Consider the following 17,012-nt stretch of genomic DNA (forward strand, 5'->3'; position numbering starts at 1 on the left):
TCATGACCATTGTCTCCAGATGATGGGTTACATTAATGAGCTGGAGGCCCTTGGGTCCTGGCTGGATCTGGTCACACAGATAGATGCCATTCTTAACTCCTTGCCTCCGTCCTTCAATCTGTCCATAATGAACTACAATATGAACAAGCTGAATGTCAGCATTCAAGAGCTCAACAATATGTTGCAATGGGCTGAGGAACTGATCAAAAAGGATGAGCCGATAGCCATGCTTGTTGAAGTTGGAAAATCTAGCAAGAAGAGGAGGGCCAAGAGGAAACCTTAGAAAAAGGCCACTAAGTCTAAGAAACAAAAGAAAGACAAGGCATCCAATGCCTGTCACTTCTGCAAGCAGGCTGACCACTGGAAAAGGAATTGTCCTGCCTACCTAGAATCTAAGAAAGGTACTTTTGAAACTTGCATCATTGAGACTAATTTGTTAGTCAATTCTGTGTCCTGGTGTGTTAACTCTGGGGCTTCAACTCATGCGTGTAATTCACTGCAGGGGTTCAAAGTAAGCAGAATGTTGAGTGAAGGGGAAGTGATGCTTATCTTGGGAACGACTGCAAGTGTTGCAGCTGTGGCAATTAGAACTGTACAACTAGTTTTTAGAGAAGGAATTCTTGTACTTAAAGATTGTTTTCATGTACAAAACTTAAGTAGAAATTTGATTTCTGTTTCTAAACATTGTGCTGATGGATATACTGTTTATTTTACTAATATGATTACTGTTAAATGGAATAATAAATTCATCGCATGCGGGGAACTAGAGAATGGTCTCTATGTTCTATATCCTTCTCTAGAAGCTAACTTAATCGAAACTACGTTGGTCGAAATCCCCAAGAAAAGACTGGTGATATAGTTAGTCGCACGTGCCTGTGGCATTACCGACTTGGCCATATCGGTATTGACTGAATAACAAGACTAGTAAAGGATGGTCCTTTGGATTTTCTAACTGTAGAAGATCTTCCCACTTGTGAGCCTTGCCTCCATGGCAAGATGACAAAATGGCCATTTAACGGTAAGCCTGAAAGATGTATAGGCACACTTGACCTTATACATACTGATGTATGTGTTCCCCTGAGTGTTAGGACTCATAACCAATACGTGTTTTTCATCACTTTCATTGAAGATTACTCACGATATGGCCAAGTACCTGATGAGACAGAAGTCCGAATCCTTTGAAAAGTTCAAGGAGTTCAGACAAAAAGTCGAGAAACAGTTAGGGAGAGAAATTAAGGCCCTTCGATCAGATCGAGGTGGTGAGTATCTCTTTGACTGAAAGAATGGTAGGATCCATCTAATGGACGCCAAAAAGATTGTGGAATGGGTGGACAAATTTCAAAAATTTTCCTACCTTCTCCCAACTGGGAATCGTATTCTCTAAATTTAGAATACAATATTCAAGGGTTATCTTAATCCTATCTACAAATTAAGTTAGCTTACTCCTGATCTTATCAGGAGGATACCAAATTCAAATCTGATTTAAATTTGGTCTCCTAGAGTGGACAAGGTTAAAGGCCCAATCCTTTTGCTAACATTAATCTCAGATCCACCCCATAGATGGGTGATCATATCAGCCCAGCTCAAAATGGGCTTTTGGCCCATTAAGTGTTCAGTGCTTAACTAGTTTCCAATCTGCTGCCCAGTTGGGCTTCTTTGTATGGTGTGTGATGTGGTTCATTGTGACACTAGCAAGTGCACTAGCCGTTCAAGTAGTAAAGTAGTGAATAGAGTACCGTTCAAACGAGGATTTAGGTAACAAGTATCAATACTAAATTGAGTACTTCTTATCTGATTAATAAATAAATCAAAACTTTAATGAAAGCTAAAAATCCTAAACTAAAATCTATCTAAATCATTGGCCCAATTGCCTTCAAATAAGGTTAGAAGAAAAAGCAGTAAATGGCAATCTCAGAATTCAGCAATCTATCAATTTGGATTATTCGAATAAATCATGATTGGACCTTGTTTTGGTAAAACCCCAAGGTCATGAATAGCCTCTCTCAATCGCATGTTCATCCTATGCATGAGTGACGGTTTTTCTATCTCTAGCAAGAATCTAATCCCATGCATGCATTTCTTCAAACACTTCTAAGGCATCAATTCAAATCTGAATTGATCACCAACTGAATTGTGCAAGTTATCTCTAACTTTGCACTCAATCCAGTTCTTGAATAGTAGATCTGAATTCCTAGAGTCTCTCTCAAGCACTCTAGGAATTCCAAGCTTTAGATCCATTCAGCCAATCTAAAATTTGCATATCTAAATTCTCTTTCAAGCAATTCAGATCTTGCAATCTCAGATCCAAGAATTCAGATCTGAGTTTTGAAGGTTAATTGGCCGAATTAATCTACAATTTAACCCCTATTCAAGAAACTTCAAGTACAATTCATAACCATTCGAATGAACAAAAAAAGAATTTGATTGCTGAACTGAAATTTTACAAGCTGAAATACATCAAAAAAGAATGGAAGAAGGAGAAAGAATAAAGAAAATATAACAAAGAAACTGAATTCAAATTAAAGGAGAATGAAACTACAATTGAGTTATTACAAAAGATCTTTGAACTTCCTTCAGCCCTTCTTCTTCTTCTTCCTTGCACTAAGCCTTCTTGCAGAGTTCAAGAGGATTAGTTATTCTAATTACCTGGAAGCATTCATCAATTGTCAATTCAATGGCATCAATCATAAAACAAGAATCATCACTAGAGGGTGCATGTTTCATACCATCAAACATTTTAAAAATTATCCCCTCATCTTGTATCCTAAGGCTGATTTGTCCTTGTTGGATATCAATCATTGCTTTCCCTGAAAGAATGGTAGGATCCATCTAATGGACGCCATAAAGGTTGCGGAATGGGTGGGCGAATTTCAAAAAAATTTCCTACCTTCTCCCAACTGGGAATCATATTCCCTAAATTTAGAATACAATATTCAAGGATCCTACTTGAACCCTAATCAAACCAGATCTGTACCAAAAGACAAATAGGAGGAATATACCTGATCCGGAGAAGCAGTATCTCCCAAAGTTGGTGTTCACGCCCAAAGAATGCACCAAGATCCGTTCCTGCTGAAGATGACACAGTTGTGAATGGAACGGAACCAGCAGGGTGCGTCCTACACACTGGATCCTTCACAAGAATCCTCTGGAAGTATTAAACACTGAATCTTTTTCAGTCTTTCTTGCAAGACTGATGTCAAGAACAGATTTCTTGACTTTCTTTTCTGCAAAGATCTAATCTTGCAATGGCAGATGGCGGCGGCAGGAGGAGATTTCCAAAATGAAAAAGGCTGAACTGCTTTTTCTTTTTTTTTTTTTTTGGAGAGTATGAATTAGATCCTCTCTTAATTCGTAGGAGATATCCTATACCTCTTCAAGGTGGTTCGAAATCTCCTCCTTTCTTCTTGATTAAGAAACCTCCTTTTTAGGAGTTATCCCAATCCAAATCAGTATTTGGATAGGGGATAATCTTAATCCTTTCTGCAAATAGAGTTAGCTTACTCCTGATCTTATCAGGAGGTTACCAGATTCAAATCTAATTTGAATTTGGTCTCTAAGAGTGGATAAGGCTAAAGGCCCAATCCTTTTACTAACTTTAATCTCAAATTCGCCCCATGGATGGGTGATCATATCAGCCCACCTCGAAATGGGCTTTTGGCCCATTAAGTGTTCACTGTCTAATTACTTTCCAATCTGCTGCCCAGTCGGGCTTCTTTGTATGGCGTGGGACCCAAGCATTGATCTACACACCAGCCACATGGGTTCGGCCTAGCCTCTAAAACAAGGCCCAGCCGAATTCACTAAAAAACTCAATGAACCCCTTGAGTCCATCATATGGACCCTATGGGCCCAACACTTACATTAAGTGGTCCCTGGGCCAAGCCATCTTATAAAAACCCAGGGACTGTGGGCAGGTGCAAGATTAGCCCATCAGGTATTATCCTCAATGGTCTTACACTTAACCTCTCAGCCCTTAATGATCAAGCACTGCCCGACAAGAGAGGACCTCTCCCTTGGCTGCAAGGAAAAGTGCCGCACTCTCCTCTCACATGGATCCCGGGAATTAAAACCATTTGCAAACAATTCGAAACCGTACATATATATATAAATATATTAATTTTGCAAAACAAAATTCCAAGGATTGAAATCAACTGCCGGCAGTTTGGTTTCCATCAGAGAGAGTGCATTCCCGATCATTACCCTTTGTCCGACAAAGTGGCTGATTCTGTCACTATGATCACCCACTCAGATGAATTCTCAAACTGCCCCAACATACCTAGGTTTTGATCCCCGCTAAGGATCTCACTGAATGACATATCAAAGGCAGCCTGATCCAACACTTAGTGAAATGTCATAATCGAGTCTAGGGGTCAGGTGTAACTTTCCAGTTTTGCCCATCTATCTCCAAGGTCCAGGGCAACACTGTAAATCTGGTCCGATTCAAGGATTCAAGTAATTCCATACTGCATGTGCCTCAGGTCTTACCCTGGTGGCTGAGACAGGCCATCCCAACACTTGGTGGCACACCGGTATCAGCCTTGGCAGGATAAATCTCCCCAGACTTATCCAACGGCTGTGAACATTTAAAACTAACATGAGTCTCTATAAATGTCCAGTTTTAGGGTTTTACACAGAATTAAACCAAACAACATGAATCAAACATGCACTTTATTTATTTCCACTAAATAACAAAAGTACATCAAATCAGATTGAAGCTAAGGGCATACAAAACTGTCTAACAGCTCCCACTTGCACTTAGGTCCAATCTGGTACAAGCCGGAGTCCCATACTTTCCATGTGTTTCTCAAACACCTTCTGTGTCAGTGGCTTAGTCAATGGGTCTGCCACATTATCCACTGATGCTACCTTCTGAATCAGGACGTCCCCTCTACCAACGATCTCCCATAGTACATGGTACTTTCTCTCGATGTGCTTCGACTTCGAGTGAGCCCGAGGCTCTTTAGCCTGGGCGATCACTCCATTGTTGTCACACAACAACGGGATGGGAGATGTGCTGGATGGAATCGCTCCCAATTCGTGTATGAACTTCTTCATCCACACGGCTTCCTTGGTAGCTTCACTTGCGGCAATGTACTCGGCCTCGATTGTGGAGTCTGCAGTGGACCCCTGTTTGCTGCTTTTCCAGCAAACAGCACACAATCCTATCGTGAAAACATACCCAGATGTAGACTTTCTATCATCTGGATCCGACTGGAAATCGGCATCGATATACCCTAGAACTTGCAGTGAACTACCATCGAATACCAGACCAAACTCTTTTGTCATTCGAAGGTATTTGAGTATGTTCTTCACAGCAGTCCAATGCTCCTGCCCTGGGTTTGCCTGGAATCTGCTTACTACACTCACCGCCTAAGCAATGTCAGGGCGAGTGCACAGCATGGCATACATGATGCTCCCTACGACTAAGGCATAGGGAACGTCTCTCATGCTCTCAATCTCCTCAGAAGTCTTGGGAGACATCTTCTTGGAGAGAGTGACTCCGTGCCTGAAAGGAACGTTTCCTTTCTTGGAGTTCTCCATGCTGTACCTCTTGACAATTTTGTCAATATAAGCAGCCTGGGATAATCCAATTATCCGCTTCGATCTATCTCTATAGAGTCGAAGACCCAGTATGTAAGAACCTTCTCCAAGATCTTTCATGGAGAACTGCTGTGATAGCCATACCTTGACCGAAGTCAACATTCCTACATCATTCCCAATGAGTAGGATATCGTCCACGTACAACACCAAAAAGGTGATCTTATCCCCACTGGACTTCCTGTAAACACAGGGCTCATCCGGATTCTGCTCAAAGTCAAACGTTTTGACTGTAGAATCAAAATGGAGGTTCCAACTCCTAGAAGCCTGCTTAAGTCCATATATGGATCTATTAAGTATACATACCATGTGTTCCTGACCAGCAGCAATGAAGCCTTGCGGCTGCTGCATGTAGATATCTTCACTAAGATCTCCATTCAGGAACGCGGTTTTGACATCCATTTGCCAAATCTCATAGTCATGGTACGCTGCTACAGCTAGCAGGATCCTAATGGATTTAAGCATGGCCACGGGCGAAAAGGTTTCCTCATAGTCGATGCCTTCTTTCTGAGTATACCCTTTCACCACCAAGCGAGCTTTAAAGGTCTCAATCCTGCCATCGGGGCCCTTCTTCCTCTTGTAGATCCATTTGCAACCAATTGCTTTTACCCCGGGGGTGGATCCACTAGAGTCCAGACTCCATTGGTCTCCATTGAGTCCATTTAAGCTCTCATGGCCTCCACCCACTTCTGGGAGTCTATGTCTAACATTGCTTCCACGTAAGTCACGGGATCCTCTTCACTAGTCAAGGTTTCCACCAGGTAACTATCCTGGTCATAACCATATCGGACTGGTGGTCTGGATACCTGGGTGGTTCTTCTAGGTTGGTCATTACCTGGAATTTGTGGGACATCTCCCACTGCTCCTGAGCTTTCCTCATCAAGAACTATTTCCTGACGATGGGTGTCCAGGATGTAATCGGATTCTAAGAACTGGGCATTTCGACTGCAGAACACTTTCTGCTCCCTCGGGTCATAGAATAGATAACCCACCAAATCCTTTGGGTAGCCTATAAACAGGCAACGACTGGTTTTAGATTCCAACTTGTTCGCACTTGTTCTTTTAATGTGTGCAGGACAACCCAAAATCTTCAAGTGTCTTACACTTGGCTTCCTTCCAGTCCAAAGTTCATATGGAGTTTTCGGAACTGATTTGGTTGGAACCCGATTCAGCACGTAGATAGCAGTCTCTAATGCGTATCCCCAAAAGGATGTGGGTAATTGTGAGCGTACGAGAAGTGACCGGACCATGTCTAACAAGGTCCTATTCCTCCTCTTTGAGACACCATTGAGTTGAGGTGTAGTAGGAGGAGCTAATTGTGACACTATCCCATTGGCCTTTAAGTAGTCCCTAAATTCGTCAGAGAGATACTCGCCACCTCGATCTGATCAAAGGGCCTTAATTTCTCTCCCTAACTGTTTCTCGACTTCCTGTCTGAACTCTTTGAACTTTTCAAAGGATTCAGACTTATGTCTCATTAGGTACACGTAACCATATCGTGAAAAATCATCTGTAAAGGTGATGAAGTACACGTGTTGATTCCGTGTCCTAACACTCAGGGGACCACATACATCAGTATGTATTAGGTCAAGTGTGCCTTCAGATCTTTCAGGCTTATTGTTAAATGGCCGCTTAGACATCTTACCTTGAAGGCAAGGTTCACAAGTGGGAAGATTTTCTACATTTAGAAAATCCAAAGGACCATCCTTTACCAACCTTGTGATTCGATCAATACCGATATGGCCAAGTCGGTAATGCCAGAGGCACGTGGGACTTATTGTATCACGATTCCTTTTCTTGGGATTTTCGACCGACGTAGTTTTGGTTAAGTTAGTTTCCAGAGAAGGATGTAGAACATAGAGACCGTTCTCTTGTTCCCCGCATGCGATGAATTTATTATTCCGTTTAACAGTAATTACATTACTAAAATAAACAGTATATCCAACAGCACACAGTTTTGAAACAGAAATTAAATTTCTTCTCAAGTTCTGTACATAAAGACAATCTTTAAGTACAAGTATTCCTTCTTTAAAAACTAATTCTACGGTTCCTATTGCCGCTGCTGCAACACTTGCAGTTGTTCCCAAGAATAATGTCACTTCACCTTCACTCAACCTTCTGCTAACTTTGAACTCCTGCAGTGAGTTACACGCATGAGTTGAAGCCCCGAAGTCAACACACCAGGACACAGAAGTAACTTACATGTTAGTTTCTATGACACAAGTTTCGATGTTACCTTTCTTAGATTCCAGGTAGGCAGGACAATTCCTCTTCCAGTGGCCGGTCTGCTTGTAGAAGTGACAGACATCAGATGCCTTGTTCTTCTTCTGAGGCTTCTTTGCCTTTCTCTTTTTCTTGCCCGATTTGTTAGCTTCAGCAAGCATAACTACAGACTCATCCTTCTTGAGTAGATCCTTGGCTCTCTGCAACATATTGCTGAGTTTCTGGATGCTGACATTCAGCTTATTCATATTGTAGTTCATTGTGAACGCATTGAAGGAAGAGGGCAAAGAATTGAGGATGGCATCCACTTGCGTGCCAAGTTCTAGCCCGGATCCAAGAGCTTCAAGTTCGTTAATGTAACCCATCATCCGAAGACAATGGTCATGAACTTTCTGCCCTTTGGTCATCTGCGTGGTCATGAACAATTTCAGGACCTTCTGTTGAGTAGAACGGTTCTGCTCTTCATACATTGTTCTTAGACTGTCCAATATGTCCTTGGCTAGTTCGATCTGATCGAACTGCCTCTGTATTGAGTTGTCTAATGAGTCTACGACAAAGCAGTGGGCTAGGGATTTCTTATCCTCCCACTCTTTGTAGTCCCTCCTACGGGCCTCAGAAGCCCTATCACCCGGACGTTCCGGTGCAGGATTTTTCACCACCTTGTCTAACTTTTCAGAAGTTAGGACCAGCATAAGATTTTTGTACTAGTCGGCATAGTTTGGGCCCTTAAGCTTGTTATCATCTAGAAGCTTTGCAAATTGACCGTTTGCCATTTTCTGATAGCAAAATCATTAGTCCACAACCTTAGTTTGATTCATGTTACCTACATAGATATGGCTTTTAATCTATGTTCCATTCCCATTTGTTCATCTCTGAGATTTCCCTCCTTTCTCAGTGACGGAGACGACGAAATGTCTCTGGAAATGTGGGAAATCACATGGGGTGCGTGAAGCCAACTGTTTCAGCTGCATAACCTCACCACCTTTCTGTGATGGATCATATCCACTCATCAAATGAGTTTCCCTTTGGCCTCTGTCAGACAAGGTTCAGAGCCATTTTCAGGTAAACCTTTCTGTCCAGTGAGTGCTTACCCATCATATTCAGGTTATGCCAAGGTACCGTGAGAGAGTTCCCATTTTCTAGTGAAGCCCCTCCCACATCGGTCTATGACGCCCCTATCATCTTATGAAACACTCTAATAGATCCAACAGCAAATGGATAGCCCAATTTTATGGTGCGTTTCCTCATTACTGAAGGACCCATCATTGTGCTAATGACAGAAGGCCTTTAGAGAGTCCATCACATGGGTCTCCCTATCACAAGCATTCATATTTGTTGGAGGGAACAAAAATGCCCTAGTTTTAATTTAGGTCAAACTAGAGTGGCTCCCACTGACTTTCATAAAGTCAGATTTCTGGTGGGCCTTAATCGGCTAGGGGTTCCGTACGCATCCCTTTTCTAGGTTGTGGGGCCCACCAAGCAAAGAGGGGTCATCCAATGACCTTCAAGGACACCATGGCAATGATGTGCATTCAGCCATGGTGTGCGCAAGAGCCACTAACGAGTCTTCATGGGCCAAGTACTTATGGCCCATGGTCGCAGCACATCAAACATCCAAACATCACATGTAAAGGAGGAATTGATCCAATCAATTCTGCTGTAAAGCCCATTGAATAGCCCATTGAAATCCAAGTCATTAACAATTAATGTCTACTAGGTGTATGGACTGAATCGCAGATAGCAGTTCGGCCCATACAGCTTATCTCACATTAATGGGCCTTTTGCAGTTTTAACCCTTTAAAACTGGGCTTTACAGGTGGGCTGAATTAATTCCTGTAATTGAACATCAGATTTGGAACAGCAAGTGTGAGAAATACTGACTGAAAAACAGTCCCTATCAAACCCCAGATTCGGTCCAAACAGTTTTAGTCCAATCTAGTCCGAGAGGATCCAAAACTGATTTTCAATTCAAGAATTAATTCATGAAAGATCTGAAATTAATAATTTTGATTTCAAACAATCACAAATCATACTATGGACTGTTCGCACCACCTGCAAAACAGAGGTTAATCACAAGGGTTGCAGTTTCACAAACTGCAAATCGCAGAAAGCGATTTCTCCAACTGCAAATCTCCAGCGCCGCCTTCTTCTTCCTTCTTCTTTAATCAAGAAAAAATAACAGAAATCCTATTTCTATTAATTATATTCTTGATCAAATCCTATACATTCAGTCTAAAAATAAAAAAAAATTATTTACAAACCGAATATAAATAAATAGAAAGAAAAAGGGTGCGCAGACTATTTGCGCCAAATCTGCACTGTGATCTCCAGGTTCGAACAGTCCATTAAATCAAAATAAATAAAGAACAATTCTAAATAAATTTTGGATTTAATAAAATTAATTTCAGATCAATCGCCCTTAACAAGAAACAGTTTCTTGAAATAAAGAAAACAATCTGTGCAAATCCTAAAAGAACACCTTCTATCCATCTGCGCAGGGTCAGATCTGATTTTCTTTTGGTTCAAGAATCGAACCTATGGCTCTGATACCACTGAAAGAATGGTAGGATCCATCTAATGGACGCCATAAAGGTTGCGGAATGGGTGGGCGAATTTCAAAAAAATTTCCTACCTTCTCCCAACTGGGAATCATATTCCCTAAATTTAGAATACAATATTCAAAGATCCTACTTGAACCCTAATCAAACCAGATCTGTACCAAAAGACAAATGGGAGGAATATACCTGATCCAGAGAAGCAGTATCTCCCAAAGTTGGTGTTCACGCCCAAAGAATGCTCCAAGATCCGCTCCTGCTGAAGATGACACAGCTGTGAATGGAACAGAACCAGCAGGGTGCGTCCTACACACTAGATCCTTCACAAGAATCCTCTGGAAGTATTAAACACTAAATCTTTTTTAGTCTTTTTTGCAAGACTAATGTCAAGAACAGATTTCTTAACTTTCTTTTCCACAAAGATCTAATCTTGCAATGGCAGATGGCGGCGGCAGGAGGAGATTTCCAAAACGAAAAAGGCTGAACTGCTTTTTCTGTTTTTTTTTTTTTGGAGAGTATGAATTAGATCCTCTCTTAATTCGCAGGAGATATCCTATACCTCTTCAAGGTGGTCCAAAATCTCCTCCTTTCTTCTTGATTAAGAAACCTCCTTTTTAGGAGTTATCCCAATCCAAATCAGTATTTGGATAGGGGATAATCTTAATCCTTTCTGCAGATAGAGTTAGCTTACTCCTGATCTTATCAGGAGGTTACTAGATTCAAATCTAATTTGAATTTGGTCTCTAAGAGTGGATAAGGCTAAAGGCCCAATCCTTTTACTATCTTTAATCTCAAATTCGCCCCATGGATGGGTGATCATATCAGCCCACCTCGAAATGGGCTTTTGGCCCATTAAGTGTTCACTGTCTAATTACTTTCCAATCTGTTGCCCAGTCGGGCTTCTTTGTATGGCGTGGGACCCAAGCATTGATCTACACACCAGCCACATGGGTTCAGCCCAGCATCTAAAACAAGGCCCAGCCGAATTCACTGAAAAACTCAATGAACCCCTTGAGTCCATCATATGGACCCTATGGGCCCAACACTTACATTAAGTGGTCCCTGGGCCAAGCCATCTTATAAAAACCCAGGGACTGTGGGCAGGTGCAAGATTAGCCCATCAGGTATTATCCTCAATGGTCTTACACTTAACCTCTCAGCCCTTAATGATCAAGCACTGCCCGACAAGAGAGGACCTCTCCCTTGGCTGCAAGGAACAGTGCCGCACTCTCCTCTCACATGGATCCCGGGAATTAAAACCATTTGCAAACAATTCGAAATCGTACATATATATATAAATATATTAATTTTGCAAAACAAAATTCCAATGATTGAAATCAACTGCCGGCAGTTTGGTTTCCATCAGAGAGAGTTTATTCCCGATCATTACCCTTTGTCCGACAAAGTGGCTGATTCTGTCACTATGATCACCCACTCAGATGAATTCTCAAACTGCCCCAACATACCCAGGTTTTGATCCCCGCTAAGGATCTCACTGAATGGCATATCAAAGGCAGCCTGATCCAACACCTAGTGAAATGTCATAATCGAGTCTAGGGGTCAGGTGTAACTTTCCAGTTTTGCCCATCTATCTCCAAGGTCCAGGGCAACACTGGAAATCTGGTCCGATTCAAGGATTCAAGTAATTCCATACTGCATGTGCCTCAGGTCTTACCCTGGTGGTTGAGACAGGCCATCCCAACACTTGGTGGCACACCGGTATCAGCCTTGGCAGGATAAATCTCCCCAGACTTATCCAACGGCTGTGAACATTTAAAACTAACATGAGTCTCTATAAATGTCCAGTTTTAAGGTTTTACACAGAATTAAACCAAATAACATGAATCAAACATGCACTTTATTTATTTCCACTAAATAACAAAAGTACATCAAATCAGATTGAAGCTAAGGGCATACAAAACTGTCTAACATTCCCGGTAGGTAGGAAAGGTCTCCCTAGGATAAGTGGGACATCCACATCTTCTTGCATGTCTAACACAATGAAATCAACTGAAAAAATGAATTTGTCAACTTTAACTAACACATCTTCTATGATCCCCCTAGGATGTCTAATGGATCTATCAGCCAATTGTAATGCCACTCTAGTGGGTTGGGGTTAATTCAACCCCAACTTCTTGAAGATAGAATATGGCATTAAATTGATGCTAGCTCCCAGGTCACATAAAGCTTTTTCAATTTTTAAACTGCCAATGGTACAAGGAATAGTGAAACTCCCTGGATTTTTGAGTTTCTAAAGCAACTTGTTCAGAAGGATAGCAAAACATTCCTCATTTAAAGCAACTATAGCCACATCTCCCAGTTTCCTTTTGTTTGCCAATAATTCCTTCAAAAACCTTGCATAGTGTGCCATCTGGGCTAAAGCATCAGCAAAAGGAATATATATGTAAACTTTTAAATATTTGAAGAAACTTACCAAATTCCTTCTCCAATTTCTGTTGCTTCAACCTGTTAGGGAATGAAACTTGTGGCTGCTGGTGCATCCCTTGTTGTGCTTCTAGTTGTTCCTTCTTCTGTTGTCCGGTCCTAAGGCTTGTTCTGCCTTGGGTTCAGCCTAATTCTTCTTTTCTACCTCGGGCAACTCTTTTCCACTCCTTAAGGTAATAGCTTGCACCTGTTCTCATGGATTCACTTCAGTGTTGCTTGGAAGAGTTCTCGACAGTCTGGAAGAGATTAATTGTGCCAATTACCCCACTTGGTTTTCCTGGTTTTTGATTGAGGCTTCCTGGTTCTGGAACCTGGTTTCTGCACCTGCTATAAATTTTGTCATCTGTTCCTCCAAATTGGACTTTGGTTCAGGCTGATGATAAGTCTGGTGGAACGGCTTGGAAGTATGCTGATTTGACCAGGACTAGTTTGAATGTCCCCTCCATCCTGGATGAAAAGTATGGTGAGTCTGATAACCCTGTTGTCTTGACAAATTGCTGACATAGTCGACTTGTTCAGTAGATGGCCTAAACTGATTGCCAACTTGGCAGTCAGTACTGACATGGCCTTCCCCACACAATTCACAATTAAGAGGCTACACATGCATGGCAGCTATCTGCATTTCATCTATTTTCTTACTAAGTGCTCCTATTTGTGCAGATAGTGTCGTATAAGTATCAACATTATGCAAGCCTTGCTATTTCCTAGTTTGAGTTCTTTTAGAATGCCAATGATAGTTGTTGGATGCCGTTTCCTCAATAAGTGCATGGGCAACCTCAGGAGTTTTATTATTTATGGACCCTCTGGCTGCAGCATCTAATATGGTCCTATTTGAGTAGGTAAGACCATTATAGAAAGTCTGCACTTGCAGCCATATGGGAAGGCCATGATGAGGAACTCTCCTCAACAACTCCTTGTATCATTCCCATGACTCGTATAAAGATTCCCTTTCTTGCTGGAAAAAAGTAGTGATGTAATTCCTCATTTTAGCAGTTTTAGAAGGGAGAAAATATTTAGAGAGAAAACAGCTAGCCATTTCATCCCACGTAGCTATTGATCCTGCCGATAATGAATTAAGCCATGCTTTGGCTTTATCCTTCAAAGAAAATGGGAATAACCTCAACCTAATGGCATCATCACTTACCCCATTGTGTTTGAAGGTGTCATAAATTTCTAAAAAGTTAGAAATGTGTGCATTGGGATCTTTGTGGGCCAATCCATAGAATTGCATCATGTTTTGAATCATTTGTATGATGGCAGGTTTGATCTCAAAGTTGTTAGCAGCAATATTGGGCCTGATAATGCTGGTGGCAGCTCCAGTGAGAGTGGGTTTGGCATAGTCCATCATAGTCCTCTGCTCAGCCATTTCTTGAGCTTCTTGAGCTTCTTGGGCTTCTTGTTGGACTTGTCTGGCTGCTCTTAGTTAGACACAGAGAGTTCTTTCAATCTCCAAGTCGTAGAGGATTTCCTCCAGCTCGACTCTGCTTGTCAGGAACTGTGAAAGTCAAGGCAATAAACAAGCCAATATTTACAAAATAAATAACCTTATTGCAACTGAAAATGTATAGTGAATTATTGGAATATACAAATCTACATCCTAAAATAAATAAATGCAACTAACTAAAAACAGATCAACAAATTATTCGATATACAGAATTCAGTAGCAATTTACAAACAGGTCTGAATTCAGTAATCTCTGAGTAGAACATCAATTTACAAATTCATTTTCTTTATATTGCTGAAATCAGGGACGAGATTTAATTACACAGATCTGAACTGCTGAGAGCTGAAATCTCAGTAGCTACTGAGAATAGTAATATACAGTTCTGAAATCAGATCTGAAATCTTAGCAGCTACTGAGGATAGCCAAATGCGGATTAGCAATGATTGTGTTCAGGTCTGAGCTTCATATTAAAAGGCTATTCTGTGCTACTGAAGGTCAATACACAAGACTGAAATCAGTGTATAAAGGATTGTGAGATAGCAATTAAGACATCAATTCTACACAAAATTGAGATCAGCTCTGAAATCTCAGAAGCCACTGAAAACAGCAATAAATATAACAGCAGCTACTGATAACAGTACAGTTGTGCTCAGGTCTGATTTCCATATTGGAAGGGTACTAAATATCAGATCTGAGCCCACTGTTTTGATGAGCTATGCATCACCAAACACCAGCTAGAGTAGCCATACTAAAACTGAGCAATTCAATAGGATAACCCAACGATATTAGCAATGAAACATGTTGTATACAGATCTGCACAAAACCGAAATCAATCAGTAGTAAAAAGATCTGAAATCAGACCTGTATTGACCATGGTGTGGCTACTGGGATTTGATTTTTTTTTCTTTTCTTTTGAGATGAAATAGAACACAAAGCAGTAATGCAACTATACTACTGAACAAAATCTCTTTTTTTTTCGGTGTGCTTAGATCTGATTTTTTATTTCAGTACTAAAATCTACTGTGTACAGATCTGAACTCCCCTGTTTTTATGAGCTATATAGACCCAAAAACCAGCTAAATTAGCAGCACTAAAACAGTAATCAAAACCAAACAAATCAGCAACAAAAAAAAATAGAGTAGTAATATCAGTAATGAAGAATACTATATGCAGATTTGTACAGAACTGAAATCAGCTAACAGTTAAAGAAATCAGCAATGATTTTTTTTTTTTTTTGATAAACAAAACCAGCAATCAACTAAACTACCTAAACTAAAATAGGAACCAAAGATAAAGAAATTCAGCATTAGGAAATAAGACCAGCTTCATCAGTAATGAAAGCTACTGCATTCAAATCTGAATTCTAAGATGCAGAATTAAAAATCAGCAATGTATGCAGAGCTAAAAATTTGATGTGAGTGTGTGCAGATATGAAGAACTACATCTACCAGCTACACTAAATCAGCAATCAAATATAAAGTGGATCATCAATGGGAAAGAGAGCTAACTAGATCAGCAATGGAGTTTCATGCTAACTGTTGTACTATAGTAGCCCTGCTACAGATCTGAATGCTAGTGGAATGCACTGCTGCTTTTTATTGAATATTTGAGGCATCACAATTATTCAATCCAAACACACATCCTCAAAAAATTTAGATTGGGTACAAGTGGGAAAAGCCAAGAATTCAGTCCACCCAGAGTTCATAGTATGCTCTGTATCAGTTCAGTCCTCACATCATATCAACTGCATTTCAAATTTGAATTTCTCTCATTCTTTGCTATCCATTCACCCTTGAGGCAGGTTGGATACTAAATTGAGTACTTCTTATCTGATTAACAAATAAATCAAAACTTTAATGAAAGCTAAAAATCCTAAACTAAAATCTATCTAAATCATTGGCCCAATTGCCTTCAAATCAGGTTAGAAGAGTAAGTAACAAATGGCAATCTCAGAATTCAGCAATCTATCAATTTGGATCAGTTAAATAAATCATGATTGACCCTTGGTTTGGTGAAACCCCAAGGTCATGAACAGCCTCTCTCAAGCGCATGTTCGTCCTATCCATGAGTGACAGTTCTTCTATCTCTAGCAAGAATCTAATCCCCATGCATGCATTTCTTCAAACACTTCTAAGGCATCAATTCAAATCTGAATTGATCACCAACTAAATTGTACAAGTTATCTCTAACTTTGCACTCAATTCAGTTCTTGAATAGAAGATCTGAATTCCTAGAGTCTCTCTCAAGCACTCTAAGAATTCCAAGCTTTAGATCCATTCGGCCAATCTAAAATTTGCATATCTGAATTCTCTATCAAGCAATTCAGATCTTGCAATCTCAGATCTGAGAATTCAGATCTGAGTTTTGAAAATTTAACCCCTATTCAAGAAACTTCAAGTACAATTCATAATCATTCGAATGAACAAAAAAAGAATTTGATTGTTGAACTAAAATTTTACAAGCTAAAATACATCAAGAAAGAATGGAAGAAGGAGAAAGAAGAAAGAAAATATAACAAAGAAACTGAATTCAAATTAAAGGAGAATGAAACTACAATTGAGTTATTACAAAAGATCTTTGAATCACAAACCCCCAATTTTGAATTCACCTTCTTCTTCTTGCTTGCTTGACTTGAACATCCTTCAGCCCTTCTTCTTCTTCTTCCTTGCTCTTATCCTTCTTCTCTTCTCTTCTCTCAAGGTGGTTGAACCTCTAAGAGTGGGAGAGCCTTCCTCTCAAGCAATTGA

General features: G+C 40.5%; 1 non-coding gene across 1 annotated transcript; it reads left to right on the forward strand.

The window, feature by feature from the left end:
• The first annotated feature begins 13,702 nt into the window (after window positions 1-13,702).
• Window positions 13,703-13,809, forward strand: LOC148874235 (small nucleolar RNA R71). Its single transcript, XR_016106216.1, has one exon. It is a non-coding gene; the product is annotated as a small nucleolar RNA R71 (small nucleolar RNA).
• Window positions 13,810-17,012: the final 3,203 nt, after the last annotated feature.

The sequence above is a fragment of the Nelumbo lutea genome, chromosome 1 (assembly GCF_056320005.1).
Source record: "Nelumbo lutea isolate HS-2025 chromosome 1, American lotus-T2T, whole genome shotgun sequence".
In the NCBI taxonomy this organism is placed as follows: Eukaryota; Viridiplantae; Streptophyta; class Magnoliopsida; order Proteales; family Nelumbonaceae; genus Nelumbo; species Nelumbo lutea.